The sequence below is a fragment of the Balaenoptera borealis genome (genome assembly GCF_965194805.1).
Source record: "Balaenoptera borealis genome assembly, chromosome: 6".
Taxonomy (NCBI): domain Eukaryota; kingdom Metazoa; phylum Chordata; class Mammalia; order Artiodactyla; family Balaenopteridae; genus Balaenoptera; species Balaenoptera borealis.
In genome coordinates this window covers 7882547-7901241 of record NC_138863.1, presented here as the reverse complement: position 1 = coordinate 7901241, position 18695 = coordinate 7882547, and the positions used below count along the sequence as shown (strand labels likewise).

The window sequence follows — 18695 nt, the reverse complement described above, 5'->3', positions numbered from 1 at the left end:
CTGTCACATGCTTTGCATTGGTTTCTGGTAATTTTTAGGATAGAAGAGAAGCTTGCAGGGGACATTCAAACCTGATATGTATTAATATCCCACATTTAATGCTGGGAGAACTAGAAAGACAAAGCCATAGAGATGGTGCAGTCTTCACATATTCCTGCTGCCTCTCCTGGAGAACCCAGGCAACACATATCTAGTTCTGTGATGTCCAGTTTGGTGATTGGACTTCTCTTGGCAGATAAAAATAGACTGTGTATTTTTATAAAACAGAAATTTGGTAGCAGACGAAAATGTTTTTAACATGAGAATATTCTGGGTTTTAGTCTCCATCTGTGTCTGTCAACTGAAAAGGAAGATTTAGTTTTGTTTTGACTATTGTTTTAAATAAGGATCAGCCACTAGAATGATTCATAGCAACAATTTCTTTGAATTGTCATATAAAACTGGTAACTTGTATATCTAAGTCTGAATTTTTCTTCCTGGTATTCTTTTCTTTTTTTTTGAATTTTATTTTATTTAATTTATACAGCAGTTTCTTATTATCTATTTTATACATATTAGTGTATATATGTCAATCCCAATCTCCCAATTCATCCCACCACCACCACCTCCCTCCCCCGCCCTCTTTCCCCCCGTGGTGTCCATACGTTTGTTCTCTACATCTGTGTCTCTATTTCTGCCTTGCAAACCGGTTCATCTGTACCATTTTTCTAGGTTCCACATATATGCGTTAATATACGATATTTGTTTTTCTCTTTCTGACTTACTTCACTCTCTTTGACAGTCTCTAGGTCCATCCACGTCTCTACAAAATGACCCAATTTCATTCTTTTTTATGGCTGAGTAATATTCCATTGTATATATGTACCACATCTTCTTTATCCATTTGTCTGTCAATGGGCATTTAGGTTGCTTCCATGAGCTGGCTATTGTAAATAGTGCTGCAGTGAACATTGGGGTGCATGTGTCTTTTTGAATTATGGTTTTCTCTGGGTATTTGCCCAGTAGTGGGATTGCTGGGTCATATGGTAATTCTATTTTTAGTTTTTTAAGGAACTTCCATATTGTTCTCCATAGTGGCTGTATCAATTTACATTCCCACCAACAGTGCAAGAGGGTTCCCTTTTCTCCACACCCTCTCCAGCATTTGTTGTTTGTAGATGTTCTGATGATGCCCATTCTAACTGGTGTGAGGTGATACCTCATTGTAGTTTTGATTTGCATTTCTCTAATAATTAGTGATGTTGAGCAGCTTTTCATGTGTCTCTTGGCCATCTGTATGTCTTCTTTGGAGAAATGTCTATTTAGGTCTTCTGCCCATTTTTTGATTGGGTTGTTTGTTTTTTTGATATTGAGCTGCATGATTCCTAGTATTCTTTATATCATATCTTTTATTTTATTTGGCTCAATTTATTGCTACTTAAGAATTTGGTGTCTTCTTCAGTGAGAGGTATTACAGCAGAGTGATTAATAGAGTGGACTTTTAGGCTAGGCTACTTGGGTTTGAAGCTCATCTTTGCCAGTCGTCTGTATAACCTTGGGTGACTTATATACCCTCTCTGTGCTTCAAATACCTCATCTGTAGAATGAGAATAATCATAGTACCTACTTCATAGGTTTGTCATAGGATTAAATGAGAATATATGTAGAAATCTTAGAATAGTGCCTGACCCATGGTAGCAGCTCAAGTTTTTATTATTAATTTTTTCCAGAAATGTGGGAAGTACTACCTTATCTCAGAGCTTTGTTGAGACATAAATTAAATTCTTCTTTTTATCTGATAGGGCTATAGTAATTGAGTAAGACCTATGTGTCAGGAATTTATAGGGTGCACAGAAATTATTAATGCTCAAGATGGACATAGTTGTTGCCCTCATGGAGCTTTTAGTCTGGTAGGGAGTGCAGGTTGGAAGAGACAGATACTACTCACACTTATACAAATTTAAGGATAATTTTGATTAATGCTGTGAAGTTAAGTGCAGAGTGTTTTACGAGAGTGAATTATCCTAGTCCAGATCTACCTCTTCACTTCCCCCCCAACTCCCATCCCTAGTTGCTGACAATTATGGATAGTCTCCTTACTTGAGTCCTTGAAAGCACAGCTAAGGGTTGGCTCCAGGTCCTAGGAACATAGGTTGATTTAGGTCATTTCCTCTTTTCCTGAAAGCATCATCTAGCAGTGTTGACCAGGTTTAAGATGACAGGAAGAGTGCATTAGGGTCTGGTCAAACCAAAGGAAGTATTCCTAGAGGTCATTAGAGAGAGTAAATAGGCAGCATTATAGTAAAGATAAGCCAAAGGAACAAAAAAGATGATGGATCCCTTTGACTTAAGGGGTGAGAATGGATAGACTAGAAAGAAATAGAAGAGTGTTTAGCAAGACAGATGGATCTAGAGCTGACCAGAGCAGGTATGAGGTATTGACTGGTTAAAGAGTTAATGGAATGGCTGTGTTAAGTTTTAATTTCTTTTTAGACATTTTAATAGAGATCTTGAAAATATATGGAGGCCTAGATGGTTTCACTTACTGGTGAATTCCACTAAACATTTAAAGAAGAAAGAGTCCTGATTTTACAAAAATGCTTACAGGAAAAGCAAGAGAAGGATACCTTTTCCAACTCATTCTATGAGGCCAGCATTGCCCTAATACCAAAACCAGGAAAATACATTTTAAGAAAAGAAAGCTACAGACCAGTACTCCTCACAAACATGGGTGAAAAAGTCCTCAACAAAATATTAACAAATAAAATCCAGCAATGTGGGCTTCCCTGGTGGCGCAGTGGTTGAGAATCTGCCTGCCGATGCAGGGGACACGGGTTCGGGCCCTGGTCTGGGAGGATCCCACATGCTGTGGAGCGGCTGGGCCCGTGAGCCACAACTACTGAGCCTGCGCGTCTGGAGCCTGTGCTCCGCAACAAGAGAGGCCGCGATAGTGAGAGGCCCGTGCATTGCGATAAAGAGTGGCCCCCGCTTGCCGCAACTAGAGAAAGCCCTTGCACAGAAACGAAGACCCAACACAGCCAAAAAAAAATAAAATAAAATAAAATAAAATTAAAAAAAAAATCCAGCAGTGTATTAAAAGGATAATACAACATGAGAAAGTGGGGTTTATCTCAGGAGTGCAAGGTTGGTTTAATATCTGAAAAGTAATTTGGTGTAATTCACCATATTAACAGGCTCAAGTTAACCCCGTATTTAAATCAAATGCCATCATTTTGATAGATGCAGAAAATACATTTGACAAAAGTCCACAACTATTCATGATAAAAACTCATAGTAGACTAGCAATAGAAGAGGACTTCTTCAGTCTGGTGAAGAATATCTAGGATATACTTATAACTAACATTATTCTTAGTGGTGAAAGAGTGAATGTTTTTTTTCTACTATTGGGAATGAGGTAAGACTGTCCCTTCTCATTCCTTTTATTGAACATCATACTGGAGATTCTAGTCAGTATGATAAAGCAATAGAAAAAAACATTTAGATCGGAAAGGATGAAGGAAAACCTTCTTTATTCTCAGACTGTGTGATTTTCTATGTATAAAAACCTAAGGAGGGCTTCCCTGGTGGCGCAGTGGTTGAGAATCTGCCTGCTAATACAGGGGACACGGGTTCGAGCCCTGGTCTGGGAAGATCCCACATGCCACGGAGCAGCTAGGCCTGTGAGCCACAACTACCGAGCCTGCGCGTCTGGAGCCTGTGCTCCGCAACGAGAGAGGCCACGATAGTGAGAGGCCCGCGCACCGCAATGAAGAGCGGTCCCCACTTGCCACAACTAGAGAAAGCCCTCGCACAGAAACGAAGACCCAACACAGCCAAAAATAAATAAATAACTAAATTAAAAAAAAAAAAAAAAACCTAAGGAATTTACAAGAAAAGCTACTAGAACTAATACATGAGCTTAGGAAGGCTGAAGGACAGAAGGCTGATATACAAAAACCCATTGTATTTCTATATAGTAGCAATGAAAAATTGGAAGTTGAAAACTTTCTTAAAGTACCATTTTTAATAGGATGAAAAATATGAAATACTTAGGGTTAAATGTGACCAAAGATGTGTAAGACTATAAAACATTATTGAGAGAAATTAAATAAGTCCTCAGTAAATGGTGAGAAATACTGTGTTCATGAATTAAAAGACTCAATATTGTTAAGCTGCCAATTCTATTCAAATTGATCTGTAGATTAAGCATAATTCCAAACAAAATCCTAGCAGGCTTCTTTGTAGAAATTAACAAACTGATTTTAAGACTTATTTGAAAGGGCAAAGGACCTAGAATAGCCAAAACAAAGAACAACAAAGTTGGGGGACATATACTACCTGATTTCAATACTTATTATAAGGCTTTGGTAATTGAGACAGTTTGATATTATCAAGATGGACATATAGATCAATGGAACATAATAGAGAATCCAGAAATAGACCCATACATGTATGATTAATAGATTTTCTACAAAGATGCCAAGTTAATTCAATGGGGAAAGAATATCTTTTCAACAGATGTGCTATTAAAATTGTATAGCCATATGAAAAATAATGAACTTCAACCCTTACCTTGTACCATATATAGAAATTAACTTGAAGTGAATCGTGGATCTAAATGTTTATGTAAAAACTGTAATCTTTCTAGAAGAAAATAGAGGAGAAAATTTAGTGACCTTAGATTTGGCAAATATTTTTTAAGTGTAATATAAAAAATATGAAATATAAAAGAAAAAAATCAATAAATTTTTAGTTAAAATTATAAACTTTTAGTTTTCAATAGACAGTTATAAAAAATGAAAAAGCAAGCCACAGACTAGGAGAAAATATTTGCAAAACACTTATCTCACCAAAAACTTTTATCTAGAATATAAGAACTCTTATAAGTCAATAATAAACAAACCCAGTTAAAAACTGTATTAAAGATGTGAACAGATACTTTACTGAATAAGATATATGGATGGCAAATAAGCATATGAAAAGATGCTCAACATAATTAGTCATTATGGAATGTAAATTAAAAGCACAAAATACAACTGCAAAATCACTAGAATGGCTAAAGTCGAAATGGCTGACCGTAACCAGTGTTGGCAAAGATATTGAACAAGGATCTCTCATATGCTGCTGGTGGGAATATAAAATGGTACAATCACTTTGGAAAACAGTCTGGAAGTTTCTTAAAAAGTTAAGCATACACCTAACATATGAGCCAGCTATTCCATTCCTGCATATTTACCTTAGCGAAATTAAGGCATTTGTTCATATAAAGATTTATATGTGAAAGTTCATAGCAGCTTTTTTGGTAATAGTCCCAAACTGGAAACCACTCAAATGTCCATCATCATGGAAACCAATTTTGGTATATCCATTCAATGGAATACAATTTAGCTGTTAAAAAAAATTAATGAAGTATTGATACATGTAATAACATGGGTGAATCTCAAAATAATTATGATGGGTGAAAGAAGCTAGACAAAAAAGAATACACTCTGTATGATTCCATTATATAAAACTGGAAAATGCAAACTAATTTATAATGACAAAAGGCAGATCATTGGTTGCCTGGGGTGGGAGTAGGGCAGGGGGATTACCAAGGGGCCCCAAAGAAACTTTTGGGGGTGATGGACATGTTCATTATCTTGATGGGATAGTTTCATAATTGTGTATGTCAAGACCAATCAATTTGTGTACTTTAAATATATGTAGTTTATTGTATGTCAGTTATACCTCAATAAAGCTGTAAAAAATACTGAAAATGAAGAAACAAAGAAACAAAAGAAGATATTTGGACAAATGAGTCTGGAGCTCCAAGAAGAGACTCGGACTAGAGATGTAAATTTGGGAGTTATCAACATAGGTGTTAAAACCACACAGTAGATGAGGTCACCTAGAGAGTGTAGCTAGAGAAGGCAGCTGAATCCTGAGTTCTTGGGCAAGCCAACATTTAGAGGTCAGCAAGAGGATCTCTAGAGGTCAGGTAAGGAGACTGCAGAGAGGCCTGTGCCCCTGATATATTGGGGTATGGACCATGATGGTTAAATTCCACCAGTGCTTGGTTTAGAGAAAAGGCTGATGCATCCTGAGGGTGTAGGGGACAGAGGACCAAGTGAAATGGGTATCAACAAACTCAGGCTCTCATAGTCCATATAAGCCGCTTGAATCTAGGGAGGCATTTTTTGATCCACCTTGCTTGATGACTTTTTCAGACCTGTTGCTGGCAAGAGGAAGCTTCATGGAAGGAGTCAGTATACCTTTAGCCCTTAAGCAAGGAGGAGGAGGATGTTCAGTGAAATATGTTCTCAGGATTAAGCATAGGAAGCCCAGACCCAAGAGGCTAGAGTCAGGAACTTTTGATGAAATCCTTTTAGCTGTAATTTGTAATGTTCCACCTATATTATTTCTGCATTCCCCCAAGTGTAAAAACAACTTTCCAGTTAGCAGTACACTGCTTTTTTTTTAAAGATTTTTTTGATGTGGACCAATTTTTAAAAAATTTTTTTATAAACTTATTTATTTTATTTATTTTATTTTTGGCTGTGTTGGGTCTTCGTTGCTGTGCGCAGGCTTTCTCTAGTTGCGGCGAGCGGGGGCCACTCTTCGTTGTGGTGCGCGGGCTTCTCATTGCGGTGGCTTCTTCCGTTGTGGAGCACGGGTTCTAGGCGTGTGAGCTCAGTAGTTGTGGCTCACGGACTCTAGAGCACAGGCTCAGTAGCTGTGGTGCATGGGCTTAGCTGCTCCGTGGCATGTGGGATCTTCCCGGACCAGGGCTTGAACCTGTGTCCCCTGCATTGGCAGGCGGATTCTCCACCCCTGCGCCACCAGGGAAGCCCTGATGTGGACCACTTTTAAAGTCTTTATTGAATTTGTTACAATATTGCTTCTGTTTTATGTTTTGGTTTTTTGGCCATGAGGCATGTGGGATCTTAGCTCCCCAACCAGGGATCGAACCTGCACCCCCTGCATTGGAAGGCAAAGTCTTAACTACTGGGCTGCCAGGGAAATCCCGAGCAGTACACTTCTTAAAATGCAAAGAGTCCCTGTTTTTCCTCTGTGTTGTCCAATCTGAATCTCTTTAATAGCCAGTCTTGTGGAGAGAAATATTGCAGAGGCTAGAGTGGACCATGGCATCTTTCAAGTCAAAAGAAAAGTAGGCTAAGTCCCTAAATCTTGGGTGCTGGGTATTGGCTGGGACCTCAGAAATGGTGCTAGAGCTTAATTGTAGAAAAGCCTCTGATGGTTTTCTTACCAATGCTTAAGACTCCTGAATCAGCACAGAAAAAGGAACTTTGGAGCCCACTTGGTGTTGGAGGCTGCCATCAGAGCTACTGGCAGGTGGGCCAGGCACCTCATCAAGAATCATAGCGGTCACTGTCCTGTACGGGAATGGGCAGCGCTGGGGTTTCTAGGCAGATGGGTAGAGGGAAATAGAGAGACTCAGAAGGCCAGTATTAGTATTAGTATTGAGGAGTCTGGAGAGGAGGTGATATTCATGAAGGAGGTATGCAGAACAAAGCTGAGAGTAGCTGTTTTTTGTCAGAGAAAGATGGATGTGAGGATACCTCATTAGAATTGAGGCCAGTCCTATAGGCCAGTACTTGTCTCTAACTTGCAAATGATTCACCTGGGGATTTTGTTAAAATGCAAATTCTAATTCAGTAGATCTGAGGTGATGCCCCAAATCGTGCATTTCTAACAAGTCCCCAGTCAACATTGGTGCTATGGGTTCTGGAACCGTACTTTGAATAACAAGGCTATAATATGTGAGTCAGGAGAAAAGAAGAAAGAAGCAGCTAGGGAACTTGGGGATGAACTCTCTGGGCCCAGGATCTGAGACTTGGTTGGCAGGAAGATAGTTGAGGAAGAAATGTGAACCTTAATACTTGTGGCTGGGCCATGATGTCCCCCTGAGAGACTGGATCCTGAACCTCTTTTTATTAATGACATCCTTTTGAGCAAGGATTGGAATGGATATAGAGAAAGGCCTAGACAGGCAAGGAGAACCCTACCCTTTGAGTTGCTGGTAGAAGTAGAGTCGGGGTGATGACAGAGGGGCTGCCTTGGTGTGTATATAGGCCCTCTTCGGCTTTCAGAAGATTTGAAATGTAGAGAGTGGCTCAGGGTTCCTTACTTGTTCCGTTTCTGTGGAGTTCCTAAAGGTCTTCACAGTGGCTGCCTGATAACTGCTTTTTATATTAAAGTCAGCCCCATTAAGTATGTCTCTTAGGCCTCATGGGAATAAGTATTTCACAACTTCCCATTCTGAAGATGGGAGCTCTGTTGGCTATAGCCCACCTGTGACAGTTGTTGGTGACAGGGTCAAACTAGAGAGAAGAGAATATTCAGACTGTCATCAAGAATCCCTGACATGTAGAATATAAACATCTCAAAGCATACTGGCCAATTGTATTACAGGTTTGTTAGTACAAAAGCATATTGTTATCAAAGGAATCTGTAGTCAATGGTGTGAGCAAATGCGAATTAATTGGATTATTCATCTTTGCTTCTCTATTCTTGTTGTGCTCACCCCTCTTGGGTATGTAAACAACAGTTCTTTTAGCTGTAGTAATAAATAGTCAATTTATTTCACAGCGTGTTTTTTGGCAAAATAGGTAGCTGTAGAAGTATCAAGCTGTGAGGCAATAATAAAAAATAATTTGCTCTTATATAACAATTTTAATTTCAGAATTCCTCCATGCTTTTAGTATTTATATGTAATTTTTATTACAGACATTTAATGAAGGATTCTTGAGGCAAATGATAGTTTCTTTACTTTGTCAATTCGGAAATTAAGTGACTTGTTTGAGAACTTGGAGTTTTGGGAAACAGGTCATAGAATCCATATGTCTTGACTTAGCTTAATGTTCTTTCCTTTCCTTATGTTTGTTTTTTTTGCTCTTTTTTTTTTTTTTTGTGAGAGTGTGTGTATGTATTTTTATAGCCTGAGGGTTTGTGACTTTCCTCAGGTTTTCAGAGTGGATGGATGTGTCCCCAGATGGTTAGAAGCCATTGATCTTGATGATTCTGCCTGGAACAGTTCAGGGTACCTGGTGGCTTCTCGTCCTCCACCCCTCCTGCCCTGTGCTAGATGCTGGAGGTACAAACTCAAATAGGTCACATGCTTTGCTTTTAAGGTGCTTGTAGGCTGGTTGGAAGAGGGATGGGAACAGTTGTAGTATGGTTTGCACGATAGAGAAATACATGTTGTTATGCGAGCACTAAACTGAGAGAATTTGGGAAGGTTTCATAGAAGGAGTTCCATTTGAACTATGGTTTGGAAGATGGGAATGGAGAAGGAGAGAGGTTTGGTTTTCTTTTAGGATGAGAATGATTTGTTCAGGGCTGAGAATTATTTGGCAGGAGAGGGTTGTGAAAATTTCCACTTTCAGGGAGGAACATATGAAGTAAGGCTCTGTCTTTCTGCCGTGCAGTTGGCTGAGTGCTGCAGCCCCTCAACCAACTCTCTTAGACACTGGCAAAAGCAGAGAATTCCTAGTTGTTACCAAGATCCCCCCCTCTAGGAAGACTAACGTCCTTGACCCCCTTTTACTGAAGCTCACAGTATCCTGCTCTTTGCTCTATAAACTCGTCTAATTGTCATGTATTTGATCTTAGCCCCACGTCTTCCATTTTCTTTTCTTTTTCCCACCAAGTTCATCTTCCATAATCATCAACAACCTTGTCCTTTATCTTTTTTTAAACTATAATAAATTCATCCTATTATTTTTCTTTTTTTAAAAATCAAATACTGTAGTACATTACAATTAAGTGTATGTAGCCTCTGTGGATGCTGCTGCTGATTGCTAACTTTTTAGTGCTCACTGTGTACCAGGGACTGTATTTAGTGCCTCACACCATTTTTTTTTTTTAAACATCTTTATTGAAGTATAATTGCCTTACAATGGTGTGTTAGCTTCTGCTTTATAACAAAGTGAATCAGTTATACATATACAATATGTTCCCATATCTCTTCCCTCTTGCATCTCCCTCCCTCCCACCCTCCCCATCCCACCCCTCTAGGTGGTCACAAAGCACTGAGCTGATCTCCCTGTGCTATGCGGCTGCTTCCCACTAGCTATCTATTTTACATTTGGTAGTGTATATATGTTCATGACACTCTCTCACCCTGTCACATCTCACCCCACCCCCTCCCCATATCCTCAAGTCCATTCTCTAGTAGGTCTGTGTCTTTATTCCCGTCTTGCCACTAGGTTCTTCATGGCCTTTTTTTTTTTTTTTTTCCCTTAGATTCCGTATATATGTGTTAGCATACTGTATTTGTTTTTCTCTTTCTGACTTACTTCACTCTGTATGACAGACTCTAACTCCATCCACCTCATTACAAATACCTCCATTTCATTTCTTTTTATGGCTGAGTAATATTCCATTGTATATATGTGCCACATCTTCTTTATCCATTCATCTGTCGATGGACATTTAGGTTGCTTCCATGTCCTGGCTATTGTAAATAGAGCTGCAATGAACATTTTGGTACATGACTCTTTTTGAACTATGGTTTTCTCAGGGTATATGCCCAGTAGTGGGATTGCTGGATCGTATGGTAGTTCTATTTGTAGTTTTTTAAGGAACCTCCATACTGTTCTCCATAGTGGCTGTATCAATTTACATTCCCACCAACAGTGCAAGAGAGTTCCCTTTCCTCCACACCCTCTCCAGCATTTATTGTTTCTAGATTTTTTGATGATGGCCATTCTGACCGGTCACACCATTCTTTAGTCTGCTTTTATCTCTATCCCAATTTCGTGAATGGGAAACCTGAGGTTTAGCTTAAACATCTTACTTATTTAGGGAACATATAAATATAACTAGGGAGTGACAGTGTTGGGATTCAGATTCACATCTCCTCATGTCATGACCTCATTGCTATTTGTTATTCCAGAGATGCAAAGGAGAGAGTTATTTGATCTGTAGATAGATATTGTCAGGTATCATAAAAATCAACATAAATCCAGAAAATAATAATACATGATTTAGCATTAGGCAGTATCCTGAGTTGCCATCATGGGTAAAGAAGATGACTTTATCAATTGAAACGACCAAAGGCCCAGTATTATTCTTTTTTTTTTTTTTTAAGCAGCACATAGTATCTTTTTATTATGAGTTTTACTGGTCTTGATCTAGTATTTCAGTTAATTTTTTTTTTTAATTTTTAAAAATTTTTAAAAATCTTTTACTTAGTAGCTTTTTATGGTTTATTATATATATATATATTTAATTTTAAAAAAAATTTAAAAATCTTTTACTTAGTAGCTCCCAGTATTATTCTTAGAAGACAAACAATTTAGAAACAATTAATTAGAATTCGAGTGAACTGAGTGGTTGTATCCTAAGGCTAGAGAGATATGAAAGCTACCAAGGGCATTAGGGAGACAAGTATTGGGAATGTGTCTTACCAGACATCTGCCCTACATAATAGATCGAAACTGAGAGAGCTAACCCAATTATAAAGTCAAACCATGAGCTACAGCCCGCTGGACAAGGCATAGAATCAAAGAGGTTATAGACTCAGATACCATTCTGGCTTGTTGGCAGCAGATCTCAAATTCATGGGGCATGTGACACAGGTATTCAGAAGGCAGGTAGGCATTTGTCATATAGAGGGTGCCTCCTTCTGGGACTTTGGGACAGGGTTCTAATTCCAGAGATGTGGGACCATCTTATTACAAACAGACTGTTGGAGGCAGCCACTAGGCTGGGAGTCAAGGATAAGATTTAATCCCTGAGCTAGGAGAATTGGCTAGAGCGGTACTGGGAGCAAGAACCAAAGCAGAAGACCAACCTTGAAAGGCAGAACTCTGGGCCTTTTTTGGCTGTACCAAAGGAGATTTGGGAACCCAGAATTCAGCTCTGGTATCTTGGATCTGGGGGTTGGGTTAAAGCTAAGCCCTCCTATAGGAGGAGCCAAAGCTGTTTAAATATTAACTTCTTTGCTTGATTGGGAACTAAGGTGAGCAGCTTAGTTGATGCAGCCATAGTGAGTGGCCCAGAGAAAATCAGAGTAAAGGAGGCTGATAAGAGCGTATTAAAATTAAAATCAGGTGAAACTGTGAAACAGAAGCTGACTAGCTGAAGAGTCAGGAGTGGATTTCAAGTGAAATTTCTTCTCATTGGAACTTAGCTTCTATATTCTTCTGTCTGAATATTTAAAATATAGTAAGACAGACTGGAATAGATTTGATATATTGATACCCAATGGAAAATTATAATTTTATTCATTTATCACCCAGGTATTTGTTGAATACCTGCATTGTACTTGGGAATAAATCAACCAAGCACTTTGTTAGCTAAGTCTAAATTTCTCTTGGGACAGGATTATTTTACTTAATTTACAACAGAGTAAAGTTTATACATGAATTAAGAAGGATGGAAAAGCGAGGGCAATTATTTTATGTTTTCTAACATGTCTATTGTACAGTTCCTAAGAAAACTTATTTTTATGCAGAATGCTAATACTTCAGCAAGGGAATAATAGAAGTATGGATGGATATTTTGGAAGAGGTTGGCACAGAAAGGACTTGAGTTTAAAAGAATAAAGGAAGTGCTGATAGGAGTAACTACTCTTGTTCTAAATTAAACAAACAAAAATCAAAGTGCACATTTAATCCCTAACTTTCAATGGCTGTTCCAAACCTTCTTATGGTCACATGAAATTGGTCTAGTACAGTAAATTGTTTCCTTTGACAACTAACTTTTCCTTCAGATGATTGTTTTAAAGTTTTGTCTTCCAAGTTCTTCTTTAAATATGCACCCATCATACTAGATTATATTTAATCCAATCTCTTATATAACCACTATCATTTTGGATTGCTCTCAATTCCAGTGGAATTCGGATTTCTTAGAACTGTTTGGTTTCTTGGCCTGCATGGCAGGCCCAAAAAAGACTTGGAAGGTACTTAATCTTGGAGGGCAAGGTCTTTGGAGCCTCCACCCATAACAGTATGGTAGGTAAGGTATATCTACTACCATGATCAGATTTTCCCAGAATTGTTATATACACAAACCTATTTTTAACAATCATCTTTTCTTCTTCTTTATTGCCAGCTCTAGGATCAAATACTTCAGGTTCTTGCCTGCTTTAAACATGCCTTCAGATCTCTGTAATTCAAATTGAAATGTCTGAAATAAGGAATGTATCATTTAAGGATAGAGTAGCTTATTTGTGCTGGGAAACTCCCAATTAATATTTCAGGATTATTTGCTAGAAAACTAATTCATTCCTCCTTAACTCCATGGAGATGGTTTGCTGAAATTCACATTCATTGTAAGGAATGAGTTAATATAGGTAAAGTACTTAAAGCAATACTGACATATTATAAATGCTCTAGAAATGTCAGATATTACCATTATTCTTCTTTGAAATGAGGACTGAGAGTTACAGTTAGGCCAAGATCATAATAATGACCCAAGTTTACTATTCCCAGCTCTTGAATTTACCACTGATAACATTTGCTCATAGTAGACATAAAATGTTCATATAAAATGTTGACATAAAATGTTGATGTCTCAGTATGCATTCCTTTGAGGAAATTGCTGGACAATTGTATGGTGGGCAAGATTATACTGTGGAATGATGTGGTTTATTTCTTACTCATGCCCTTTGCCCATCAAGCTCATCTAGGGTTTTGTTTTACATGATCATCACTCCAGAGCCCAGGCTGAATGGAACAGCTGCCATCAGGAGTACTCCCCTTTTCTGTGGCAGAAGGAAACAGAGCCCTCAAGGGGCCACATTTAAAATGCGTTTGTCCCAAAGCGACTTCATCAGTTCTGTTCACAACTCATTGGCCAGAACGAGTCACCTGGCCCTACTCAACCACAAGAGGGCCAAGAAGTACAGTTCTACAAAGTGTCTGCAAGTAGGGATAGCAGGAAATATCTGGTGAACTGCACTGATGACTATCACACTGGATTAATTAGATTCATTGTACTTTGCATTCCTGACCAGCCATCTGAAAAGTGTATGCCACTGGTCATTAGGGAGATCAGGCAAAAATTTCTATATCATTTACTATAAATACATCACCACTAATGAAAAAGAATTCAGAAATCCCTGAAAATGATCTAGATGGTCTTTAAGATCACCCTTAGTTATGTAAGTCTTGCTTTAAAGTACAGTGTGTAATACAAAGTAAATTTGTTGATCTTCAAATTAAGCTAATGGTGTAGTTTTTGTAAGTGAAAGGCAAGGAAGTTTTAAGGAAGTGTACTGGCATTTATTTGGTAATATTTATAAACCTTAAAGAGTTTATCATTAGCAGTAGTATTTTGATATTGTTGCTTGCTACTGCTATTGTTAAAATTTTCATTTTTTATTAAAAATTTTTCAATGGATATATATTATCCAATGTTTTATAGAAACTAGTCATGATTTAGGGCATATACATAATTGTCTTATGAATTTAGGCAACTAGGGAGAGGAATATGGTAGATTTGGAAAACTATAGATATTTTAGTATTTTGGAGCTTGAAATGCAAGATAGGGATATAAAGTGGCAGGAGATGAGGCTGGGCTGGTAAATGGCAGGTCGGGAGATTCACATCGTGAAATGTCTACATACTGTGTAAAGGAGTTCTGCCGTTATCATGTAGGTATGAGGGAGCCTTTGAAGAATTTTGAGGAGGGGTGATGTAGTCAGATTTGCATAGTAGAATATCATTTTGGTGGAAGGGTAGAGGATTTAAAGGAAAGGGGTAGGGACTTCCCTGCTGGCTCAGTGGTTAAGAATCTGCCTGCCGGGGCTTCCCTGGTGGCGCAGTGGTTGAGAATCTGCCTGCTAATGCAGGGGACACGGGTTCGAGCCCTGGTCTGGGAAGATCCCACATGCCACAGAGCAACTAGGCCCGTGAGCCACAACTACTGAGCCTGCGCTTCTGGAGCCTGTGCTCCACAACAAGAGAGGCCGCGATAGTGAGAGGTCCGTGCACCGCGATGAAGAGTGGCCCCCTGCTTGCCACAACTAGAGAAAGCCCTCGCACAGAAACGAAGACCCAACACAGCCAAAAATAGATAAATAAATAAAATTTAAAAAAAAAAAAAAAAAAAAGAATCTGCCTGCCAATGCAGGGGACACAGGTTGGAGCCCTGGTCCAGGAAGATCCCACATGCCGTGGAGCAACTGAACCCGTGCGCCACAGCTACTGAGCCTGCACTCTAGAGCCCGTGAGCCACAACTGCTGAGCCTGAGCACCACAGCTACTGAAGCCTGTGTGTCTGGAGCCCATGCTCCGCAACAAGAGAAGCCACCACCACAAGAAGCCCGCGCACTGCAACGAAGAGTAGCCCCCGCTCGCCGCAACTAGAGAAAGCCCGTGCGCAGCAACGAAGACCCAATGCAGCCAAAAATAAATAAATAAATAAACAAATTAAAAAAAATAAAATATAGGAAAGGGGTAAAATTGGTGGGAGATTGATAAGAAAGTTACTTAAGAGAGTCTCAGTGAGTGATGATTAAGAGTCACAGTGGACATGTTGATTGTAAGGAGATGAATTTAAGGCTATTTAATAAGATAGAACATGGTGATTGGATGTAGTAGGCAAGGGAGAAGGAAGAAGCCAGGATGACTCCTACATTTTGGGCTCAGGTAATTGAGGGGTTGATGGCACCATTTGCTAAGTTAGGAAGGGGAGCAGGGACATATGATGGGTTTGTTTGGACACATTGAGTTTGTGAGGCCTGGAGACATATAGGTATATAGAGGTAGGAGGCAGCTGGATATTAGGATTTGGAGTTCAGGAGTGAGAGCTTGGCTAGAGGTAGAGATTTTGGTAACCTCAGTGGCACTTGAATAACTGTCTGGGGATGATTTATGGAGAGATAAGGCCACTGAGGATGAAGTCTGAGGGACACCAACACTTAATGGGCATGGAGAGGAAGAGGATCCAGTAAAGGAGACTGAGGAGTGGTGACCAGAGAGGAAGGAGGAAAACCAGGAGAGAATGTTAGTCTGGGAACCAAGACAAAGGAGCATTTGAATGAGGAGGAAGTAGTCAACAGTGCCATGTTGTTGATAGACCCAGTGAGGAATTTTAATGAGAAGTTAGATTTGGCTAACATGGAGCCATCTGTGACACTGATCAGAGCAGTTTTAGTAGGAAAGAAAAGGAAAGGCAGAAACCAAATCCCAGTGAGTGAAGGGGGGCATGAAGGAGGCCATGTAATGGTAGTGATAAGACACAAAGATGATGGTGATGGTTGTTTTGGTATGAGGAAAAACTTGACTTAAATGTAGTATCTTTTTTTTTTTTTAAAGAATCAATTTTATTTATTTATTTATTTTTGGTTGTGTTGGGTCTTCTTTGCTGCACGCGGGCATTCTCTAGTTGCAGTGAGCGGGGGCTACTCTTCGTTGCGGTGCGTGGGCTTCTCATTGAGGTGGCTTCTCTTGTTGCGGAGCACTGGCTCTAGGCGCGCGGGCTTCAGTAGTTGTGGCACGTGGACTCAGTAGTTTTGGCTCGCAGGCTCTAGAGCGCAGGCTCCGTAGTTGTGGCACACAGGCTTAGTTGCTCCGCGGCATGTGAGATCTTCCCAGACCAGGGCTCAAACCCATGTCCCCTGCATTGGCAGGCGGATTCTTAACCACTGCGCCACCAGGGAAGTCCCTAAATGTAGTATCTTAAGTCAGATTTCCTAGAGGCAGAGCTTGAGATGGAGAGTCTTGCCCATCTCAAAAAGTAGTCTATTTTTATGAAAGATTTCTGAAACACACCAAGTTACTTAAAATTTAATTAGTAAAATCATGACATAGATTAAAAGTTCAAATTTGAGAACAACCTACAGAGAACTGGATTTAACGCTAAAAAAAGTTGGGCCTGGCTGGTAAGAGAATGAATCGATAATGCAGAGCACAGAACCAAGGGTAGAACAGGGACGTGCTCTAGAGAAAGCCAGATCAGGTTTTAGAAGCAAATGCACTGGGGACAGTTGGCCAGGAGAAGAGAGATGTCCCTATGGCAGTTTTTGGGAACATAGGCACCTTCCAGGGCAGCAGTTGGCAAACTTCCTGTAAAAGACAAGATAGTAAATGTTTGAGGCGTTGTGGGCCACATGGTTCTGTCACGACTTCTCAACTCTGCCAGTGCAGCACAAAAGCAGCTCTGTTCCAGAAAAACTTCATTTTCAGAAGCAGCTGGATTTGGCCTGTGGGTGGTAGTTTGCCGACCCCTCTTCTAGAGGCATGATTAGACCTCATGATGGACTTTGCTCCTGCCCAACCAACCAAGCAACTGTAGAAGCCTTGACACAGACCCCTGCTTCTCGTCCTTAAACAGCAGGACAACTATGGTGGGAAAAGTTTTCCTGTTTTGACTCCATCTCAGTATTTCAGGCTTTTAGTTCTTGAGTCTTTTGATGTTGAATCAGACAATGTTAGAGTCTCTATCTTTGTGGGTTCTTGAAAATTAGTTTGCATGGATTCTGTGTTTTGTTTTCCTTTAGAGTTTTCTCTTTAATAATATGTGTGAACGTTAAGCTTGCAGCCTATTAAGAATTCTGTATGTATTTACCATAGTTTTAGATCATTTTAGATCAGGTTAGAAATATATCTTGCAGATTAAGTTCTAAGTAATATTTTTTGGAAGCAGGGGAAATTGAATGGGAAGCACACTGCCACCTTAAATTAACTTTGTTTCCTTACTACTGCTTATTCTAGCTTCATTCAGTTTCTCATCCAGTGTCCCTGGGCTCTGCCCTTATGCTTCAGGCCTTTTTGCCATTTACTTGAGCAGTAGGTAGTATGTGTCAGTGCTTGAAGTGACCAGAGAGAAGACAAGTAGTTTTCCACTAAGTCCTTTTTAAGTGCCAAACCAGGCCCATTTGTGTCGCTGTAAAAATTGTCATTGGTACAGGATGTAGTAGAGGAGGACAGTAGTAGGTCAGGTAAAGGTCAGTGTTTGAGGCAAGTGACAAAGATCAGTTGAAAGGGATGAGTATAAGGCTCCAAATGAGAAGTGTGTTCTTGGTCAGGAACCAAGGAGATTTCTAGCAGGTTGGGACATAGAACGAATGATGGAGATAAATGGTTTAGAATATAGACTGTCAGCAGGCTCAGGGGAGGGCTCGTCCACTCATGCAACTCCTCTATCAAACCTTCGTTGAGTGCTTACTATGAGTCAGGCATCATGCCGTACCTTAGGAATATGGTGTAGAATGAAGTAGGCGGGATCCGGTTCTGCATCTAAACCACAGAACATAGAAAACGACTTGAATAACTGTTCTTTCAATTCTCCCAAAGATGGTACTTAAATAGTGCCATCCTAGGTTCAAAGTAGAGAAGTTAATTCATTGTCTGGTAGAGCCACATGGAGTGGTGAGGGCAGTGGTAGAGGAAGTCCTGGAGTGCTGTGGGAGTGCACGATAGGGATGTCCTGCTAGGCTGCATAGGATCTAGGAATGCTTTCTGGAAGAAATGAAGTCTGAATGGAAAGTAAGTTTTAACTATACGAAGAATAGGGAATAGAGACTTGATGGAAAGGAGATCCTAGCCTGCTCTAAATCCTAAAAGTTGTTTATTAGCTGGAGTGGAGGCTGTGAGGAGAAAAGTAGTGGCTGGAGATAAGTCCTTGTCAGCCTTATTGTGGGCTCCTTCTCACTGGGTACTGGCAAAGGCCAGTTGTAGACTCGAAGACCCAGATCTTGCTGCGTGAATGTCAAGATGAGCTGGATACTTTTGCAATTCTTGGTACATGGTTATTTCTTTTC

At 39.7% G+C, this 18695-nt stretch overlaps 1 protein-coding gene and 1 long non-coding RNA gene across 6 annotated transcripts in view; one reads left to right on the top strand and one right to left on the bottom strand.

Moving 5' to 3' along the window:
- Window positions 1–18695, top strand: part of DIS3L2 (DIS3 like 3'-5' exoribonuclease 2) — a 370836-nt gene that overhangs the window by 67426 nt on the left and 284715 nt on the right. The window lies entirely within an intron of this gene.
- Window positions 957–6171, bottom strand: LOC309630406. The gene is made up of 2 exons (XR_014245647.1): window positions 3856–6171; window positions 957–3545 (listed from the first exon to the last, which is right to left on the bottom strand). It is a non-coding gene; the product is annotated as an uncharacterized lncRNA (long non-coding RNA).